The sequence below is a fragment of the Stomoxys calcitrans genome, chromosome 2, assembly GCF_963082655.1.
Source record: "Stomoxys calcitrans chromosome 2, idStoCalc2.1, whole genome shotgun sequence".
In the NCBI taxonomy this organism is placed as follows: domain Eukaryota; kingdom Metazoa; phylum Arthropoda; class Insecta; order Diptera; family Muscidae; genus Stomoxys; species Stomoxys calcitrans.
In genome coordinates this window covers 164,360,445-164,381,006 of record NC_081553.1, presented here as the reverse complement: position 1 = coordinate 164,381,006, position 20,562 = coordinate 164,360,445, and the positions used below count along the sequence as shown (strand labels likewise).

General features: G+C 40.1%; 1 protein-coding gene and 1 long non-coding RNA gene across 3 annotated transcripts in view; one reads left to right on the top strand and one right to left on the bottom strand.

Moving 5' to 3' along the window:
- Positions 1–20,562, top strand: part of LOC106084263 (LIM domain-containing protein A) — a 906,287-nt gene that overhangs the window by 339,115 nt on the left and 546,610 nt on the right. The gene's annotated exons all lie outside the window — the stretch shown is intronic.
- On the bottom strand, positions 4,204–12,500 carry LOC131995215 (uncharacterized). The gene is made up of 3 exons (XR_009397275.1): positions 12,328–12,500; positions 11,995–12,185; positions 4,204–4,928 (listed from the first exon to the last, which is right to left on the bottom strand). It is a non-coding gene; the product is annotated as an uncharacterized LOC131995215 (long non-coding RNA).

The following is a 20,562-nucleotide window of genomic DNA, read 5'->3' as shown; positions in this document are numbered from 1 at the left end:
TCCAACCCAAATCTGGGCCAGATCGGACCATGTAGTGGTGTTATAATAAGTTTTGATAATAAATATATCCATGGTGGTGGGTTTCAATAGTTCGGCACGGCCGGACTTTATGCATTTTTACTTGTTTTAATTGATCCCTTAAAAAAGTGATTAAAATTTTTCAAAATTTCCAATTAACTATTTAATTGATCCAATTAAAAAAATGATTGATTTTTAAACTTATTTTTGAAACTCGCTTCATGGAATCGTTTGGCATGGAACTCCATACCGTATGTTGCTTAAGTAAAATCATTTAAAGGTACCATTGCAGATTTTATTAGTTATAATTCAAACATTTTTCTATTCAATTAATTTTTTAATTGATTGTAATTTGAAAATTCTTTCAGATTCACTTAAAAAATTAAATGAATCAATTAATTTTTTAATTGATTGGTTTACTCAATAAAAACGTGATTAAATCAATTAATTTTTTTAATTGAAAACGATTTTATTTTCAAATAAATTTTTAATTGAAAGTGGTGTCGCACGCCGTTCGGACATAAAAAGCAGGATTCTAATCATTGAGCTTAATCGGACTGTACTCAATAATATGAGAGAAGTATCCCTTGATCCTTAATGAAATGTTCATGGGAAATTTAGTATGTAGTGGTAGCTGCTAAACAGACTGATTTTCCTATATATGGTCTTAAGGCCATAAATGGCACATTTATTTTTCGTTTACACCAAAAATTTAGAATAGTTAGTTATACTTAAGCCTCCGATATTCGACTGAAATTTATTTTATATCGGGCCATATTAATATATAGCAGCCATATAAACCGACCAGCCGATTTAGGATCTTAAACCAATAAAAGCCACATATATAACCCCATTTTGCCGAAATTTGGTTCGAGGAATTTTATTAGATCCGTTGATATCTGAGTCGAATATGGTCCATATCGAATCATATTTAGATATACCGTCATAAAGACCGATCTACCGATTTAGGATTTTGAGTCCACAAAAGCCGCATTTATTTCCCGATTTCACTAAAATTTGCAACAATCAGTTCCATTAGACCCGTCAATATCCGAAACGAATTTGGTCCAGATCAGATCAAATTTGAATTTAGTTGCTATACAGACCGATCTGTCTGTTAAGATCATTTATTACCCGATTTCCCTGAAATATGGTCTATATCGGGCTATATATACATATAGCTGCCATATAGAAAGTTGCATATTTTGTAAGGCCCGTCAACATCCGCATTTATTACCGATTTCCTTGAATTATGGTCTATATTGGGCTATATTTGCATATAACTGCCATATAGACCGATCTGCGGATTTAGTGTGTAAAGCCCATAAAGTCGCATATATTATATGATTTTGCTAAAATTTGCAACAGTGAGTTTTGTTAGGCCCGTCAACATCCGAAACGAATATGGTGCAGATTAGATCGTATTTGGATATAGTTGTCGTATGACCGATCTGCCTAGTTAGAGTCTTAAACCCGTGAAAACCGCATGTATTACCCGATTTAGTTGAAATTTAGAACTGTTAGCTGGACATACCCGTTTATATCCGAACCGAATATGGTCTTGATTGGATAATTATATCCTACACCACTACTGTGGTACAGGGTATTATAACTTAGTGAATATGTTTATAACATCCAAAAAAAAGAGAGACAGACAAATTGATAAGCATACCGATCGACTCAGAATCACTTTCTGATTCGATTTAGATATGTCCGTCTGTCTGTCCGTCCGTCTGTCTGTCTGTCCGTCCGTCTGTCTGTCCATGTTAATTTGTGTACAAGTACAGGTCGCAGTTTTTATCCGATCGTCTTAAAATTTGGTACAGGCATGTTTTTCGGCCTAGAGACGAGGCCTATTGAAATTGGAAAAAATCGGTTTCGATTTGGATATAGCTCCCATATTGTACTTATTAAATGGTAATTTGTTAACCGATTCTCTCAAAATTTGGCAGAAAGGATTTTTTCTTGACTCTCGACATCACTGGTGAATTTCAAATAGGTTCAGATTTATATATATATCGCTCGATTTTAACTTCTGGAGTCACAGCAAGCGCATTTATTGACCCATCTTGCCAAAATTTTGCAAAACACTTTCCTCGACGACTACCACCTTATCTGAGAAGTTTGCTCGAAATCGGTTCAGAATTCGATATACCCTATATATATGTTCGTCAGATTTTGGGCAATTTGTCATGTTGTCATTTGTCAACCGTAGATATTACAGTTTCCATATTTGCTCGCCGAGGTCCATCAAAATTGGTTCAGAATTGGATATAGCTCCCACATTGTACTTATAGGGTAGGTGTAGGGTATTATACAGTCGGCACCGCCCCACTTTTGCCCTCCCTTACTGGTTTTTGGATATAAATAGCTACCATATAAGTACATAAATAAGTTTCCTTATAGTCCGATATCGCAGATTGTGGGGCTGTGACTTTATAAAGCTTCTCGAGACCTGGGACTCAACTCTCTTTCTTTGAAAACACAAAATGTCCATTTTATCATCGAAAGGGAATTAAGCCCCTGAACCAAATATGATCCAGATTGGCCCATATTTGCATACAAATGTGGATTTAGTAGAATTATAATAAAATAGGATAGTGAATATAAACGTGGTGGTGGGTGTCCAAAGTTGGGCACGGCCGAACTTAATGCGTTTTACCTGTTCCTATTCATATGGTAATATTACTAGAATACTTATGAGGATACATTTCATTAGGATCCACCCTTATGTACATAACTGCACACACTAGAACTCTATCTAAAATATTTACGCGCTTTAGCAAAATGTTCGATTGATTTTCTTATCTTAGGCTTCAGCAACTTGGGGTAAGTGGTCTTCCAGTCGTAACTCTTAACTCTGCATTGCCATTTGGCCACTTACTGGTTGGATGGTTTACCCTGGGTTAAATTATATTGGAGAAAAAAAATTGAAACAAAAAAAAACCCAAAATGTATTTAAAGCTTTTTTCGACATGGTCGTTGTGTTGTTAAAATTGTTAAACAACATCAACAACAATTGCAATGACTGCGCCAAAAACAAAGAATAACAACATTAATTTACGTAATTTTTGTTGTTGTTGTTTGTTTCTTCTCTGTTGGCTGTGTTGACTTAAACATGTTGAGTTCATTTAAGTTATCGCCACAAATTTGTTTAATTAATTTGTTTATGGCACGAATGTCGTTTGCAAAGTTGCTTTTTGGTCGAATTGCTTTCCCGGCTTGGTTGTGGCTGCTGCTGCACCTTAATTTTGGTCATAATCGCTTAGATTTCTCATAGCTAGCGAGCGAGCGAGCGATCGAGTGAGTGAGTACACCTGGCATTTCAAGCGCATTCTGGTTCTAAGGCATTTCATCTGCTTTGCATCCCAAATCGTAGATAATAACAATGACATATCGTGGGTGTGCAGCTCGGGAATTGCTTCCTGGGAGTGGTGGACTGTAGCTTTGGAAATGGTTAGGACTTTGGGTGATGTAACCGCTTGTCTATAAGGAGAACAACCTGGATAATTGAGGCTCGGAATTTAACCACAATTTCGTAACATGAAAAGAAATGAACGGCAGAAGAAACCAAGGGAGTTAGCCACAAATATGTAGGAATATTTTGAACTGATGGAAATAGTGCCAATCCTTGTTCTGCTTACCGTTGTTGTTTTAGAGGAATTGTGTAGTAAATAAAAACGCAAGTAATTCACTTCAGAGTTCAGATGTTTATTCGTTTGTAGTTGAAGTCGAACAGAGCAAGTCAGTGGACTTGTCGCATTACTTAGGGCTAACCATTTTGTATTTTCATTGGAAAAAGATATTCAACATAGTGTAGCAGATACAATATTTGAGATACAGAGGGCATCTTAAGTATTATTGGATATTAGGTCGGTTCGACCTTAACATTACCGGCCCGTGTTGCAGGAATGCAATATAAAGCAGGTAAAAAAAAACTTATGCTAATTTAAAACAAAAATATTCAATCCTGTCATGGTAGGATATATAAAGGGTGTTTGCATATATAAAGAAATTTCAAAGTTCAATGCGTTTTAATTCTGAAAATTGTTTAGTTCGTAATTTTTAATTAAATGGCGCACGACCCAGCAAGAACCCATCCGAAGATGGTATTCATGGCAACCGGAAGGCCATTATTGCTTGGAATTAATCCATTTAGAATAAGTTTCGAGTAGAGATCTGCACCTAAAACCATGGCTATAGATCTGGATTTAAAAAATTGAGGATCGGCGAGATTTAGGTTGGAAAATCTGGTAGCAATGATGGAGTCAATCGATTTTGTCGGAGTGTTCATGGAAATTTTGTTGTTGACCTTCATTGTCGCTTGTATTGTTGGCTGGGAGGGCTGGCGAGATTGTAAAGTAACTGAGCATATCGACTCATCACCCAGTCTAGCTATTGACAGGTCCAATTCGTTTACAAGTTTGCTTGATATTTTGCTAAAGGATGAGCATGTATCTATAACTGCTCTTACATGGTGCTGCTTCATTCCATGCTGAACCAATAGAACCGCAGTGGGGAAAAGGTGAAAGTGATGTTGGGATGTGATTGATGATAAGGTAACCGATTTATTAAGAGAGGAAATGGATGAGCTCTTCTTCAGTTTCGGATGCTTGACGTTTACTTTTCCTGGTTTATGGTCATCTGGAATGTGTAAAAGGGTATGATGGTTGCCTCCACAGCGTTTGCAACCAGATTTCGTAAAGCACGATCCAGCTGAATGAAGATGGGCTAAGCAGTTAGTGCAGTAGCCATGGATCATAACCGCTCTTATCCTTTCATCAACAGCCAAACGGTGAAAATCTTTACAATCCTTTAGAGCATGCCGTCCCTTGCAAACTTTGCATATGAACTTTTTTGATGAGATTCGTAATTGGTTCTTGCTAAGACGTTGATGAATAGGTGCCATTCTGAAAAAAGTGGCGTTGTAAGAGGAATATATATATTTACTCGACTGGATTTTTAGCAAGGAGGAAGAAGCACAAGCTTAACTATAGGACGGGTGACAACGCCCCTACTTGTGTTAATATCGGCCACACGAACGAGTTTATCTTTGCCATAATGTAATTTGATGACCCTACCTAGTCTCCATTCAGTGGGTGGCAAACATTCATCCTTTATCACCACCATGGCTCCGATTTCGATGTTTTTCTGTGGCCTTTGCCACTTCACCCTCTTGTGGAGTTCCTTTAAGTATTCGTGCTTCCAACGAATACTAAACTGTTGCGAAAGTGCTTTGACCCTTCGCCAACGATTCAAAATTGAGAGATTCGACTCGATCTCTGCCGGTTCCGCAATAGAAAGGATTGGTCCACCTACTAAAAAATGGCCAGGAGTGAGAGCTATAAGATCATCTTGATTTTCCGACATGGGCGAGATTGGCCTGGAATTTAGGCAAGCCTCAATCCTGGAGAGAATAGTGGAGAACTCCTCAAACGTGAATCTATGGTTGCCAGCTATTTTTAGGAAATGAGCTTTAAAGCTTTTCACGCCAGCTTCCCATAGACCCCCCATATGAGGAGCTCCTGGCGGAATGAAATGCCATTTAATATTCTGGAACGAAAACTGAGACAGAATGTGGTCTCGCGAGGTCTTCAAAAAATCCATGGCTAGTTCCCGAGAAGCACCTACAAATGTTTTTCCATTGTCCGAATACATATTAATGGGACATCCCCTTCGCGAGATAAACCGATGAAAGGCGGCGAGGAACGCTGGAGTGGAAAGCGAACTTGTAACCTCCAAATGAATTGCCCGAGTGCAAAAACATATGAAAATACAAACGTATCCTTTTGTAAAGGCACAATTCCTGGCCGTATATGTTTTTAATTCAAATGGTCCCGCAAAATCGAGACCCGTATTCGTGAAAGCTTTTGAAAAGCTGGACCTAACTGGAGGTAGGGTGCCCATTAGTTGCTTTTGTAATTTGTGTTTGGATATAACACAGATTTTACATTGATGGATTACGTTCTTTATGAGATTTTTCGCCTTGGGTATCCAAAATTGCATTCGTAGTAGGCGTAACATTAAACTATTGCCACCATGCAGCGAAATTTGATGAATAAAACGAATAAGAAGCCGAGAGAAATGACAATCATACGGAAGAATGATCGGATACCGTTCGTCATAAGTAAGGCCATTGGAATTGGAAATACGACCGCATACCCTTAGTACTCCATTAGCATCCAAGAATGGATTTAGATTCGAAATTGAACTTGAAGATGGGATCATCACCTTAGTGGACAGATTTCGATATTCATTGGGATAAGCCGATTTCTGGGTGACTACGACAAGCTGATTACGTGTATATGTCATCTCCGCCGATGTAAGTCGTTGTGAATTAAACGCTACGTTCGGGAGGCGTCGAGTTCTGATCACAAAGCGATAAACATATGTCATTACCCTTAGAGCACTTCCTAATGAGGAAAACCGATCTAATAAATCCGAAAATTTTTCAAAGTAGGAGAAATTGCATGAAATGGTTTTAGCCTCTAACAGATTCTCCTCGACTCCGACTGGAGCCGTAATTGGCCAAATACTGGCGGGATTCTGAAGCCAGGAAGGACCTAACCACCACAAACCATTACCAACAAGATCTTTAGGATATTGGCCACGCGATGCAATATCCGCTGGATTAGATTTCGAATCTACGTGGGACCAGTTTTCAACTGGTACGATCTCGGAAATTCTTGACACTCTGTTTGCAACGAATGTCTTCCAATGGAAAGCAGGTTTTCTTAACCATGCAAGCACTATCATGGAGTCAGTCCAACAGAATATTTTAAAGTCGTCAATAGGGAGCTCACGGATCAAAGACTCGAGAGTTTCGGCAAGAAGCACAGCACCGCACAGTTCTAATCTCGGAATGGAGAGCGTCTTAATTGGAGCAACTCTTGACTTTGCAGTCAAAAGCTTCGTTCTTACAGTACCGTCTGGAGTCTCCACTCGGATATAAATAACAGCAGCGTAAGCCTGCTCAGATGCGTCACAGAATCCGTGCAAATGCACGTTGCAACCAGGAAAATAATGAAGCCATCGATGGACTTCAATATCCTTAATGAATTCATAGTTATCAACAAAATCGAGCCATGTTCGCTCGAGGTGTACAGGCAGTCGATCATCCCAACCAATTCTCGAAATCCATATATTGCGCATTAATAACTTCGCGAGCATTATGAACGGACATAACCAACCCGCTGGGTCAAATAGTCTGGATATCTCGGAAAGGACCTGCCGTTTGGAAGGATGTGGAAGAAGTGGCAGCTTGGGCAGTTCAAAATAGAACACGTCCTTCTTGGCGTTCCATCTGACCCCCAGCGTCTTCGTAGAGCTATGGTCGTCAAAGTTAAGAAATTCACCGTCAAGAAGGTGCTCTTTCGGAAGGGTCTCAATGAAATCCTTGGAATTAGAAGTCCATTTGCGTAAAATAAAACCCGCCGACTCTAGAGCCCTAATCAGTTGAGCCTTAGCCCTCACTGCTGATTCAACATCGTAACTCCCTCCCAAGACGTCGTCGACGTACATCTGGGAATTAAGAATTCGACTGGCTATGGGATAAATGGCTTTCACGTCCTCAGCCAACTGCTGAAGGGTGCGGATTGCCAGATAGGGAGCACAATTTAAGCCGAATGTCACGGTCTTAAGCTCGTACTCATGAATATCATCCTGCGGAGACTTTCGATGCAATACCCTTTGGAACGGTGTATGCTTTTCATCGACAAGGATCTGTCGATACATTTTCTCGATATCACTATTGAATACCACACGATAAAAACGCCATTGGAGAAGGAGGAGAGTCAAATCACTCTGTAAAGGTGGGCCACAGTAAAGGACGTCGTTCAGACTAACCCCGTTGGAAGTTGGGTTCGAAGCGTTAAAGACCACACGGACCTTGGTCGTAACGCTATGAGGTCGAACCACAGCGTGGTGTGGCAAATAGTAGTGACAGGAAAATTTCTCGAAATTCGAAGAGGTAATAGGACGCATATGATTTAAGTGGAGATATTCCAAAAGAACACTATCATATTGCTCCTTAAAGCTTGGAGTCCTCATGAGACGGGATTCATTTCGTATGAACTGGGCTGTTGCAATACTCTTGGACTGACCCAGCTGAACTGTGGTAGGAAATTCAGCTTTAAAGGGAAGAGTAACTATATACCGACCGTTTGGATCTCGCCTTGTGGTCAATTTATAATTCTCTTCGCAAAATCTATCGCCGTCGGACATTGACTTCCGTCGAGGAAGATCTTCCATCTCCCAAAATTTGGTGATTCGACTCTCCAATGACATCTCGTCGGAATAGGAAACGCCAGTACGAAATGATGATAACGACTGTGGCTGGACAGGGCCCGTTAGGATCCACCCGAAAATGGTCTCCTGGGCCATGAGTGAATGACACACATTCGTCCGAATGCCCCCCAACATAACCAGTGGAAGCAAGTCCGATCCGATTAAAAGATCTACATAATTCGTTCGATAGAACTCAGGATCTGCTAAACAAATGTCAGGGAGATTTCGAAACATGTCACGGGACGCCGTAAAGGTGGGCAGGCATGAAGTCAAAGTGGGAAGAACTATCGCCGTCATTCTCAAGGAAACCTGATCATCAATGGGAGATGAAATGACAAACGAACATATCTTCTGAGATTTGGCCGATACTGCCCCGTTTAACCCAGAAATCTGTGCAGAAGTGGGACTACATGGCAACTTAAGGAGATTGAACAAATGTTCGGAAATAAATGAAGCTTCCGACCCGGAATCGAAAAGCGCCCGTGCCCTAAAATGCTCTCCGTGGTGAACAATGTCCACCATGGCAGTTCCAAGCAGAACCATCTTGGAAGTAGTTGCCGTACAAGAGTGAATTGTATCGGGAGGAACCTGTACGGATGTCGGTTGTGAAACCTCAGCACCATCCGTGCTAACCGACTGGGTGCTTGAAGATCCAGACTGAGCCCCCGAATCCCCAGTTGGAGGAGGGTTGGCCTCATTCCGATGGAGCAATGTGTTGTGCCTTTTCTGGCACTTTAAACAATTGAATGCACTCTTGCAAGCCTTCACATTATGACCCTTTCCAAAACAGTTAAGGCATAAATTGTACTTCCTGATGTGTGAAACCTTGTCCTGGTAACCTAAATTTAAAAATTTAGGACATAATCGAATTGTGTGGACCTGTTCCGGGCATAGTTTACAGTGTGGAGAAGCCAAACTATTTTGGTAGGAATTGACACGCCTAAGATTCGGTAGTTTCGGTACCGCCTTGGACTTCTCAGACGTCTGAGAATGGCCGGAATTCAAACCTGAAGGCTGGTTGAAATCGCCCACAGTTTCAAGAGTCTGGAAGCGATTAGTGAGGAAGGCATCCATTTCCTTCCATGTTGGACTCTCAGTCTTATTGGTAAGCGATTGTTCCCAAATGGACAACGTGGTCTCCGATAATCGGGTGCAGCACAAATAAACGAAAATTGGGTCCCAGCTTGAAATCTCAACTTTATAAAGACTGAGGGCCGAAATAGCGCCATTAATGGTGCTTTGAATGTCCTTTATCGAAGACCCCGATTCATCATTGCTCTTTGGAATATTAAAAAGAGATCTGAGCTGACTGTTTATCAAGAGCCTTTTATTTTCAAATCGATGTTGAAGTGCCTTCCAAGCAACTTCAAAACCCTCATTCGTAAGAGGAGCCTTCCTTACTACCTCCTTGGCCTCTCCCCGTGTCTTAGAATTTAAGTGAAAAAGTTTCTCAACTGGGGACAATCGGGGGTTATTGATATAGATGGCTGTGAATAGATCACGAAATGTTGGCCAAGATAAATAGTCTCCACCGAATGGATCCGTGTCACAAGGAGGAAGATGGACACTTGGCATGTATGATGCCCCAGGGGAAACATGACTCGAACTCGGGGCAGGAGGAGCTCTTTTAGACTCGATATATTCGCTTATCCTTGCTATGCTGTTGACGTAGGTCTGATATGTGGACTGATATCTAGACTTTAATGTCTCAACATCAAGCCTAGTGTTATCGTCCGGAGAGTCCAGTAATTCCTTAAGACTGGCTTCATAACAAGGTTTAACGCGACTCCAAATCGCTCTAAGTTCCTCCTTATGAACCTCAAGTGAGTGTACGGAGGAGTTCGCTAGGGATTCTCCGCATATCTCCGCATTGAATTCAATGAGAGCGTCGGATATTTGAATAAAGCTGGAAAGTGCGGTCATATTGAAGATCTCAAAAGGAAATCAAGAAACAAGAAAAATCCAATCTGGGTTGGGAAACGAATAGTCTGTGACAGCTAACCAAATAAGCACATAGGGTGGACAGATCAAGTGAGGAATGGCAATCTAACTAAAAGAATTGATTTTGTAGCAGATGTACTAGACCAGGGACACCATCAAATATCCCCAGGCACAAATAATAGTTCCGCGTATCTGTACTATATGCCTAGAAAATTTTGTGCCTCTTCTTCCTTAAAAAATTACACTTGGATTCAAATTTATTCTTATGGCAGTAGATGGCCTCGATTGCCTCTGAAAGTGCTGGAAGGAATTTGATCTATCGACAAACAAGTGCACTTTAATTTGAATTACTTGGAATAACTCTTCGCCTTGCCCTTCTATACAATACATTGGTCTTAACAAATATCTATATAACGAATAGGTATTCTGGTATTTGCATAAACGTAATATAAGAACAGCATAGAATAAAAAATTATAGACTAAATATCCATTTACCAAGCTTATTCAAGGTTCCTGATTGCCTATGGCCGATTCTTCCGATGGAGGTGTTGGCGTTTTTCCTTGCCCAACGCTACCCTTGTCCCCGCTGGAGCAGCCTTAATCCATCAATGTATGTCCGCCCGTTTCTTATGGCTCGGTTGTGACATCAAAAATCAATTTCTTCCTTTTCAAAACTTATATTGTTTCACCTCTGGTAATTCTTATAATGTTCTTCAAAAACTTTTCCCTTTCTATATTATTTAACTTTTGATAATTCTTATAATGGTTTTTCAAAACCACGTCTTTTCAAAAATGTTTCTTCATCAGAATTCTATTAAACTTTCTTCGATTCTCACTTCTTCTGCTTGGTGACCACCCGTCGTACTTTTTTGCTTATTTCTTTCACTGAATGCGAAAAACCTCGTGTTAGAGGGATTTTTTCTAAACAGATGAGTGCGAGGAGAAACGCGGGGAAAGAATCAAAAAATTCTTCTCCTTTTAACTTGATGTCTGTACTGCGGACTGCTAAGGAAACAACAACGCTCGACTTACCCTTCTTCCCAACACAAGATTAGAACAACAAGATGAAAGAGTAGACAAAACCGCACGGAGCTTAAAAGGCATAAATAGTTGTTGTGAATTGTTTCTCTAGAGTGTAACAGTCCAACAGTGAAGTGGGGAAATGGTAATGGTGGGGATAGGGTTAAATCTGATCACACTGAGAAATTGTTTTAGCAAGAGAAGAGAATAGAGTGTTGCTGATAAAAAAGGGATATTATAAGAGAGTTTGGTTGGGAAATTAAATAAAGGTGAGCGGAATTATAACCAACAAGGGCAGAATACTCTTATAATATTTTAGAGGGGGAATATTAAACCCATGTGGATTAAGTCATGCGAATGGAAATTATCGTAATAGTTGACTAATGTGATATTTCTCCTCTTCTTTCAACTTTTTCGTTTTTCTATAACTCTTTCAATTGCCCTAAGGCTGCAAGTGAACTCGTTTTTACAAAACTGAGAAAAATAACCACGAAATGAGGAGAAGTGGGATAATTAACCAGAAAGGTAAAAATGTATTCCGTATAAAGTGTTTTATGGAAGTATAAACTCGTCGTTGGCCTTTAAAAACAACTTAACTACAATTTGAGTGAAATCAAATTTACGATTGTTGTTTTGTTGAATTTTTAAACTTTTTCTTTAGTTTTATATAATGTATTTCAAACGCATTTACTTTGAACTTTGAACACACAATTTATATATGCAACGCACCTGTTTGATTTTTCTATTGATGGGGATGTCTTCTTTGGTGGAAATAAATCTTGGATCTCCTTATGCCTGCGGTATCCGGCTCGAAGGACCAATGTGCAGCTCGGGAATTGCTTCCTGGGAGTGGTGGACTGTAGCTTTGGAAATGGTTAGGACTTTGGGTGATGTAACCGCTTGTCTATAAGGAGAACAACCTGGATAATTGAGGCTCGGAATTTAACCACAATTTCGTAACATGAAAAGAAAAGAACGGCAGAAGAAACCAAGGGAGTTAGCCACAAATATGTAGGAATATTTTGAACTGATGGAAATAGTGCCAATCCTTGTTCTGCTTACCGTTGTTGTTTTAGAGGAATTGTGTAGTAAATAAAAACGCAAGTAATTCACTTCAGAGTTCAGATGTTTATTCGTTTGTAGTTGAAGTCGAACAGAGCAAGTCAGTGGACTTGTCGCATTACTTAGGGCTAACCATTTTGTATTTTCATTGGAAAAAGATATTCAACATAGTGTAGCAGATACAATATTTGAGATACAGAGGGCATCTTAAGTATTATTGGATATTAGGTCGGTTCGACCTTAACAGTGGGTAATGTTAGAACAATGGGGTATTTTCTTGACTAGTTGACGGACACTGTACAACAGTTGAAGTGATTTAAAATAAATAAGGAAATTAAATCGATTTCGTAATGCCAAGTCAATGCATGAGACTTTGATGATTTGTCGTTCGCCCTTAGGACGTTATTTAGACGTAGTAGCTAAAGAGGCATATCAACGTATTCCAGATACACTGGTACATACCAGTGTATCTGTAAGGTCTTGCAAGCTGGCCTGTTCTACAATTCTCTGGTATATATATTTGGTGCGATTCCCAGAACATTTGAATTTTGAACTGTTCAGCGATCATGTTGAGAGATCTAGGATAGTCAAGAGCTTTAGGATAAGGGACCTCATTTACATTTCCGAACGGCGTACCTGTTTTTAGATTACTATTACTTGGCTGAATTACTACATGCCCTTTCAGGCAATTTTCTCCACGAGTTAAACAATGAGAAGAGTTATTCTTGTTGCTAGTCTCTACTTAAGCCCAGCTTCATTACACCATATGAATGTTGTAACTTAGTGTTGCATTTGAGCTTTGCGCTCTTTAATTGCTTCCTTAGCATTTGTTCTAGACAAAACTTGTATTATTTGCGCGACCAACTGTTCCGCTTCCCTTGAATGATTGAGTGATAGGTCCAAAGTTGATTTGCCTAGACCAATCGGCTGAAGCGAAATATAACTATTGCCACTCCATTGCTTAGATAGACCTATTGGCATTGTTGTGTTTTTGTTGTTTACTCACACAAACAGCAACAACAACAACAGCATAGTTCTCAAAATAATTGAGTCAATGTTATCGCAGCCAACCATGCGTTGTAAAGTTAATTTACAATGTTACTTAATTAATTTAATCGGCTGCTAAATGCCATCACAAAAACACACACACACACACACACACTGCTCATTCATTCACTAACGGAGCACAAACGCCCTGAATTGAACGCACGAACACACACACACAGGCACACACAGTCGTATGAACAATGAAACTTACAAGGATGCAAAACAAGAGCCCAATGATTTTTTGAAGCTTATATAAAACTAATTATTTAAATTAAGCCGATTAACTCGAAACTGCTTTGCATAATCAAGTTTTCCTAAAAATGTTGGTAGTGCCCAAAATCGCCCTGAAGGACAGTTCCTTGCGTCCAGTGCTTTGCGGGCTTTTGATGAAAAACGAAAATTCCTTGCCCCATGTCGGAGCCCTACATATATCAGACGATTTCTTTTAATGAACAATTAAAAGAAAATTATTGGGGTCACGAAGTTAACGTGCTTACCCAACGTTTTTATATGTGCTGAAGAAAACATCCAAAATATTCTTCATGTGTGGTTGTCGCCTCGCTAACGCCCTTTAACTGTTGTAATTCTCCAAAAGTCTACAACTTTCAAAGATAAAGAAAACAAGCGGATAAGAATTGCGCACTCTAGAGGCTCAAGAAGTCAAGACCCAAGATCGGTTTATATGGCAGCTATATCAAAACGTGTACCGATATGGCCCATTTACAATACCAACCGACCTACACTAATAGGAAGTATTTGTGCAAAATTTCAAGCGGCTAGCTTTACTCGTTCGGAAGTTAGCGTGCTTTCGACAGACAGACGGACGGACGGACGGACAGACGGACGGACATGGCTAGATCGACATAAAATGTCGCGACGATCAAGAATATATATACTTTATGGGGTCTCAGACGAATATTTCGACTAGTTACAAACATGTCGAGGGAGGGTATAAAAATTTTAAAATGCCTTTGGGAATAGTTTAAATGGCTAAGCTAAGATAAATACTTTTTATACCCAACACCATAGGATGGAGCTATACTAATCTAGTCATTCCGTTTGTAACACCTCGAAATATTCGTCCTCAGGGTCGATCTAGCCAGATGCTTAATACCGATGAAGGTCGTTGGGGATTGCAAATGGGCCATATCGGTTCAGATTCAGATATAGCTCCCATATAAACCGACTTCAAACAACTATGCCAAGTACGGTCTAAATCGGTCTATAACCTGATATGGCTCCCATATAAACCAATCTCCCGATTAGACTTCTCGAACCCCTGGAAGCTGCAATTTTTGTACGATTTGGCTGAAATTTTGCACATAGTGTTTTATTGTGACTTTCAACATCTGTGTTTTGTACGGTTCAAATCAGGCTATAACCTGATATAGCTCCCATTTAAACCGATCTACCGATTTGACTTCTTGAGCCCTTACAAGTCGCAATTTTTATCCGATTTGGCTGAAATTTTGCACATAGTGTTTTGTTGTGATTTTCAACATCTGTGTTTAGTACGGTTCAAATCAGGCTATAACCTGATATAGCTCCCTTATAAACCGATCTACCGTTTTTACTTCTTGAGGCCTTACAAGCTGCAATTTTTATCCGATTTTATCCGATGGCTGAAAATTTGCACATAGTGTTTTGTTGTGACTTTCAACATCTATGTTTAGTACGGTTAAAATCTGTCTGTAACCTGATATAGCTCCCATATAAACCGATCTACCGATTTGACTTCTTGAGCCCTTACAAGCCGCAAATTTCGTCCGATTTGGCTGAAATCGAGCATGTAGTGACCTGTTATGATTTCCAACAACCGTACTAAGTGCGGTCCAAATCGTTTTATAACCCGATATAGCTCCCATATAAACCGATCTCCCGATTTGACTTCCTGAGCTGTTACAAGCCGCAATTTTTGTCCGATTTGGCTGAAATTTTGCGCATAGTGTTCTGTTATGATTTCCAACAACTGTGCTAAGTTCGGTCTAAATCGGTCAATAACCTGATATAGCTCCGCAATTTTCATTCGATTTCGCTGAAATTTTGTACATGGTGTTCTGTTGGAGGCAACCGTAGCGCAGAGGTTAGCATTTCCGCCTATGACGCTGAACGCCTGGGTTCGAATCCTGGCTAGACTATCAGAAAATTTCCAGCGGTGGTTTTCCCCTCCTAATGCTGGCAACATTTGTGAGGTACTATGCCATGTAAAACTTCTCTCCAAAGAGGCGTCGCACTGCGGCAAGCCGTTCGGTTTCGGCTATAAAAAGGGGGCCCATTATCATTGAGCTCAAACTTGAATTGGACTGCACTCATTGATATGTGAGAAGTTTGCCCCTGTTCCTTAATGGAATGTTCATGGGCAAAATTTGCAATTTTTGTTCTGTTATGACTCCCAACAACTATGCTGAGTACGGTTTATATCGGTCAAGAACAAGATATAGCTCCCATTTCTTGAGCCCTTACAAGCCAGGATTTTTTTCCGATTCGGATGAAATTTTGCATATAGTGTTCTCTTTTTACTCTCAACAACTGCACCATATACGGTTCAATTGGGTTTACAACAAGATATAGCTCCCATATTTTAGCAGAATCCATGGTGGCGGATTCACAATATTCGGCCCGGCCGAACTTAGTACGCTTTCTCTTGTTGGCTTTGAAACTGCTTCCATTGATTTTGCATTGTAATTTTGCTTGTGATATTCGTTCTTATGGATTTAATCCGATACACCACTACTGTGATACATTAAAACTTGCTGCATTAAGCTTAAGGCGATATTTGTCTCTAATAGGGGTAGATTTAAGTAGCAGTCTGTCATCAGGCTCGCTTAGAAAGCACATGGACAGGAGAAGGTATAAACTAGAAGGCATTTGAGGCGGTCTTCCGTTGAACCATTCAGACTAAAAACTAGAATTTGTTCTGAAATTTATCTATTGTAAATCCGCATATCTTATGTTAAGCCGAGGAACCACATCTGCAGCATTTTCGTCAAGGCTAAAACTAATATAAGAATAATCGCAGAAGCTGTGGTCATCAAACAGTTCCAAGTCGCATATCCTTCTGCTAATATCTTCCGATCCAAAGGTCACATCTGTTACCTCCTGTCTGTTCCTGGTAATAAAGGTCGGTTTATCCCCTTTATAACAAATCGCCAGATTGCAACATAAAATATATTCGATAAGACTTGCTTTGAGGTCTGCGAGATAGTCGGAGTTTAGTACAAATACTGCATGTTCATAATTATACCCACCACCGAAGGAGGGGGGTATATTAATTTTGTCATTCCGTTTGCAACACATCAAAATATCTATTTCCGACCCTATATAGTATATATATTCTTGATCAGCGTAAAAATCTAAGACGATCTAGACATGTCCGTCCGTCTGTCTGTTGAAATCATGCTGCAGTCTTTAAAAATAGAGATATTGAGCTGAAATTTTGCACAGATTCTTGTGTTTGTGCATAAGCAGGTTAAGTTCGAAGATGGGCTATATCGGACTATATCTTAATATAGCCCCCATATAGACAGTTCCGACGATTTAGGGTCTTTGGCCCATAAAAGCCACATTTATTAATCGATTTTACTGAAATTTGGGACAGTGAGTTGTGTTAGGCCCTACGACATCCTTCATCCATTTGGCCCAGATCGGTCCAGAATTGGATATAGCTGCCATATAGACCGATCCGCCGATTTTGGGTCTCAGGCCCACAAAAGCCACATTTATTATCCGATTTTGCTGAAATTTAAGACAGAGAATTGTGTTAGGCCCTTCGACATCCTTCGTCAATTTGGCCCAGATCGGTCTAGATTTGGATATAGCTGTCATATAGACCGATCATCCGATTTAGGGTCTTAGGCCCATAAAAGCCACATTTATTATCCGATTTCGCTGAAGTTTGGGACAGTGAGTTGTCTTAGGCCCTTTGGCATCTTTCTTCAATTTTGCTCAGATCGGTCCAGAATTGGATATAGCTGCCATATAGACCGATCCGCCGATTTTGGGTCTTAGGCCCACAAAAGCCACATTTATTATCCGATTTTGCTGAAATTTAAGACTGTGAATTGTGTTAGGCCCGTCGACATCCTTCGTCAATTTGGCCCAGATCGGTCCAGATTTGGATATAGCTGCCATATAGACCGATATCTAGGTTTTAGTTTTTGGGGCCATAAAAAGTGCATTTATTGTCCGATGTCGCTGAAATTTGAGACAGTGCTTTGTGTTAGGCTCTTCGACATTTTTGTGCAACTTGGTCCTAATCGGTCCAGATTTGGCTATAGCTGCCATGTAGACCGATATCTCGATTGAAAGTCTTGGCCCCCTAAAAGGCGCATTTTTAATCCGATTTCACTGAAATCTGATACAGTGACTTATGTTAGGCTTTTCGACATCCGGGTCGTATATGGTTCATATCAGTTTATTTTTAGATATAGCTACTGTACTTATTAGTATTTGGTCCAAATCGGAACATATTTTGATATAACTGATGTGGGACATAAGGTATGAAATTTTCACCGAATTTTGATGAAAAGTGGTTTACATATGTACCCGAGGTGGTGGGTATCCAAAGTTCGGCCCGGCCGAACTTAACGCCTTTTTACTTGTTTATTCTCAAAATGAACCATTGCTGAAATAATTGTCATTATCATTACTGGAAAATTTGTTGCACATAATTCAGCGGTCCTTGTTTAAAACCCCACGACGACAACTAAAATTTTTCTTAGCATTACTGTTGGTAATTTCCGCAAAATTTGCTATGCAGTTACCGCACATGCAAAGGCGTTGCTAAAGCGTTTATCAAAATGCGAAATACGGGCGTGTAATGGCAAAGTTTTGTTAATAAATCAGCAAATGCGGGTACAACAACACATGGGGTTGTTTTTTTTTTTGCTTCATTTTTTTTTCAAGCCACTGGATTCGCATTTCCGCATTTCATGCATTCCATGCATGTGTCAGCAAACCGCGTGCCAAGTGCAGGCGAATTCTTAGACGGCACCAGGCAACGTTAATCATGGCTAGTTTGCTCGCCTTTGTGTGTTGAGTTGTTATGATTTTTGCATCATCTTCTTCTTCGTGTTCAGTGCACTCCCGTACTGTTGTTGCAGTGGAATCACGTGACGCATGTCATGAATTGAAATGAACGCACATTTAAGAGGGATTGATTTAATGATAAATTCTCCTGCAACCTATGTGGTGTGATGCGATTCTCGAACTTATCGACTCGCTTACACCTTCATGCGTCGACCAAAATGCAAAAACTCTTTCAAGTGTTTGCTTATTTTAGTATTATAAAGTAAAAATGACATATCATCGGCTGTTTAAGTATGTATCGATAACTTTACAGCACAACTTTGCAATGGAATTCTATCCGGTCAGCTTATATGGGTATGTATCAGGCTATACACCGATTCAGACCATATTTTTACGCTTATGTTGAAGGTCATGGGAGAAGCCGTTGTGCAAGAAGACAAGATCCCAGATCGGTTTATATGGCAGCTATATCATGTTATGGACCGATTGAACTATACTTATAAGAGTAGTTAGAAGTCATAATAGAACACGTCGTGCGAAATTTCAGTGTGATCGGATAGTAATTGCGTCCCTTAGGGGCTTAAGAAGTAAAATAGGGTAATCGGTTTATATGGGAGCTGTATCAGACTATAGACCGATGCAGAAACCATTTGACAGGTAAGTTGAAGGTCATGGAAGAAACCGTTGTACAAAATTTCAGCCAAATGGGATAATAATTGCGCCCTATAGAGGCTCAAGAAGTCAAGGCTCCAGATCGGTTTATATGGCAGCTATATCAGGTTATGAACTGATTTCAACCATACTCAGCACAATTGTTGGAAACCATAACAGAACACCTCGTGCTAAATTTCAACTAAATCGGATAAGAATTGCGCCCTATAGAGGCTCAAGAAGTCAAGACCCCAGATCGGTTTTTATGGCAGCTATATCAGGTTATGAACTGATTTCATCCGCACTCAGCACAGTTGTTGGAAACGACAACAGAACACCTCATGCCAAATTTCAGCCAAATCAGGTAAGAAGTGCGCCCTCTAGATGTTCAAGAAGTCAAGACCCCAGATCGGTTTATATGACGGCTATATCAGGTTATAGACCGATTTAAACCAAATTTTGGCACAGTTGTTGGAGACCATAACAAAACCTCCCCATGCGAAATTTCAGCCAAATCGGATAAAACTGGCGCCCTCTAGATGCTCAAGAAGTCAAGACCCCAGATCGGTTTATATGGCAGCTATAAATAGGGACTGATATGGTCCATTTACAATCCCAACTGACCTACACTAATAAGAAGTTTTTGAGCAAAATTTCAAGCGTCTATCTTTACTTCTTCGAAAGTTAGCGTGCTTTCGACAGACAGACGGACGGACATAGCTAGATCGACATAAAATGTCATGAAGATCAATAATATATACACTCTATGGGGTCTTAGATGAATATTTCGACGAGTTACAAAAAGAATGACAAAAGTAGTATACCCCCATCTTATGGAGGAGGGCATAAAAACGTTCAAATTTTCCAATGGGTGAAGAGATCTTCGAGATTGAATTTGAGAACTGCGATGTGCCATAAGTAGGATGCACGGGATTTGTATTTTGAGATATAGTCCCGTGTATTGCAAATTTTGCCCATGAACGTTCTGCTAAGGAACAGGGGCAAACTTCTCACATACCAATGAGTGCAAGTCAAGTCAAGTTTAAGCTCAATGTTAAGGGGCATTTTTATAGTCGAGACCGAACGTCGTGCCGTCACCTCTTTGAAGTGAAGTTTTTACATGGGAAAGTAGCTCACAAATTATGCTAGCATTAGAAGGGGAAATTTTTTTTTTTTTGATGTCCTCGCCACGATTCGAAGCTAAGCTCTGTGACCTCGGTGACCTCCCGTGTATATCATCTTCACAATTTACCTGCCTGTGTACGAGACACCAATCTATACCCATTTTAACGATTAAACGAGCGTACTAGAACTAACATTGGAGGCCACCGTAGCCCAGAGGTTAGCATGTCCGCCGATGATGCTGAACGCCTGGGTTCGAATCCTGGTGGTTCAGCGATGGTTTTCCCCTCCTAATGCTGGCAACATTTGTGAGGTACTATGCCATGTTAAACTTCTCTCCAAAGAGGTGTCCCACTGCGGTACGCCGTTCGGACTCGGCTATAAAAA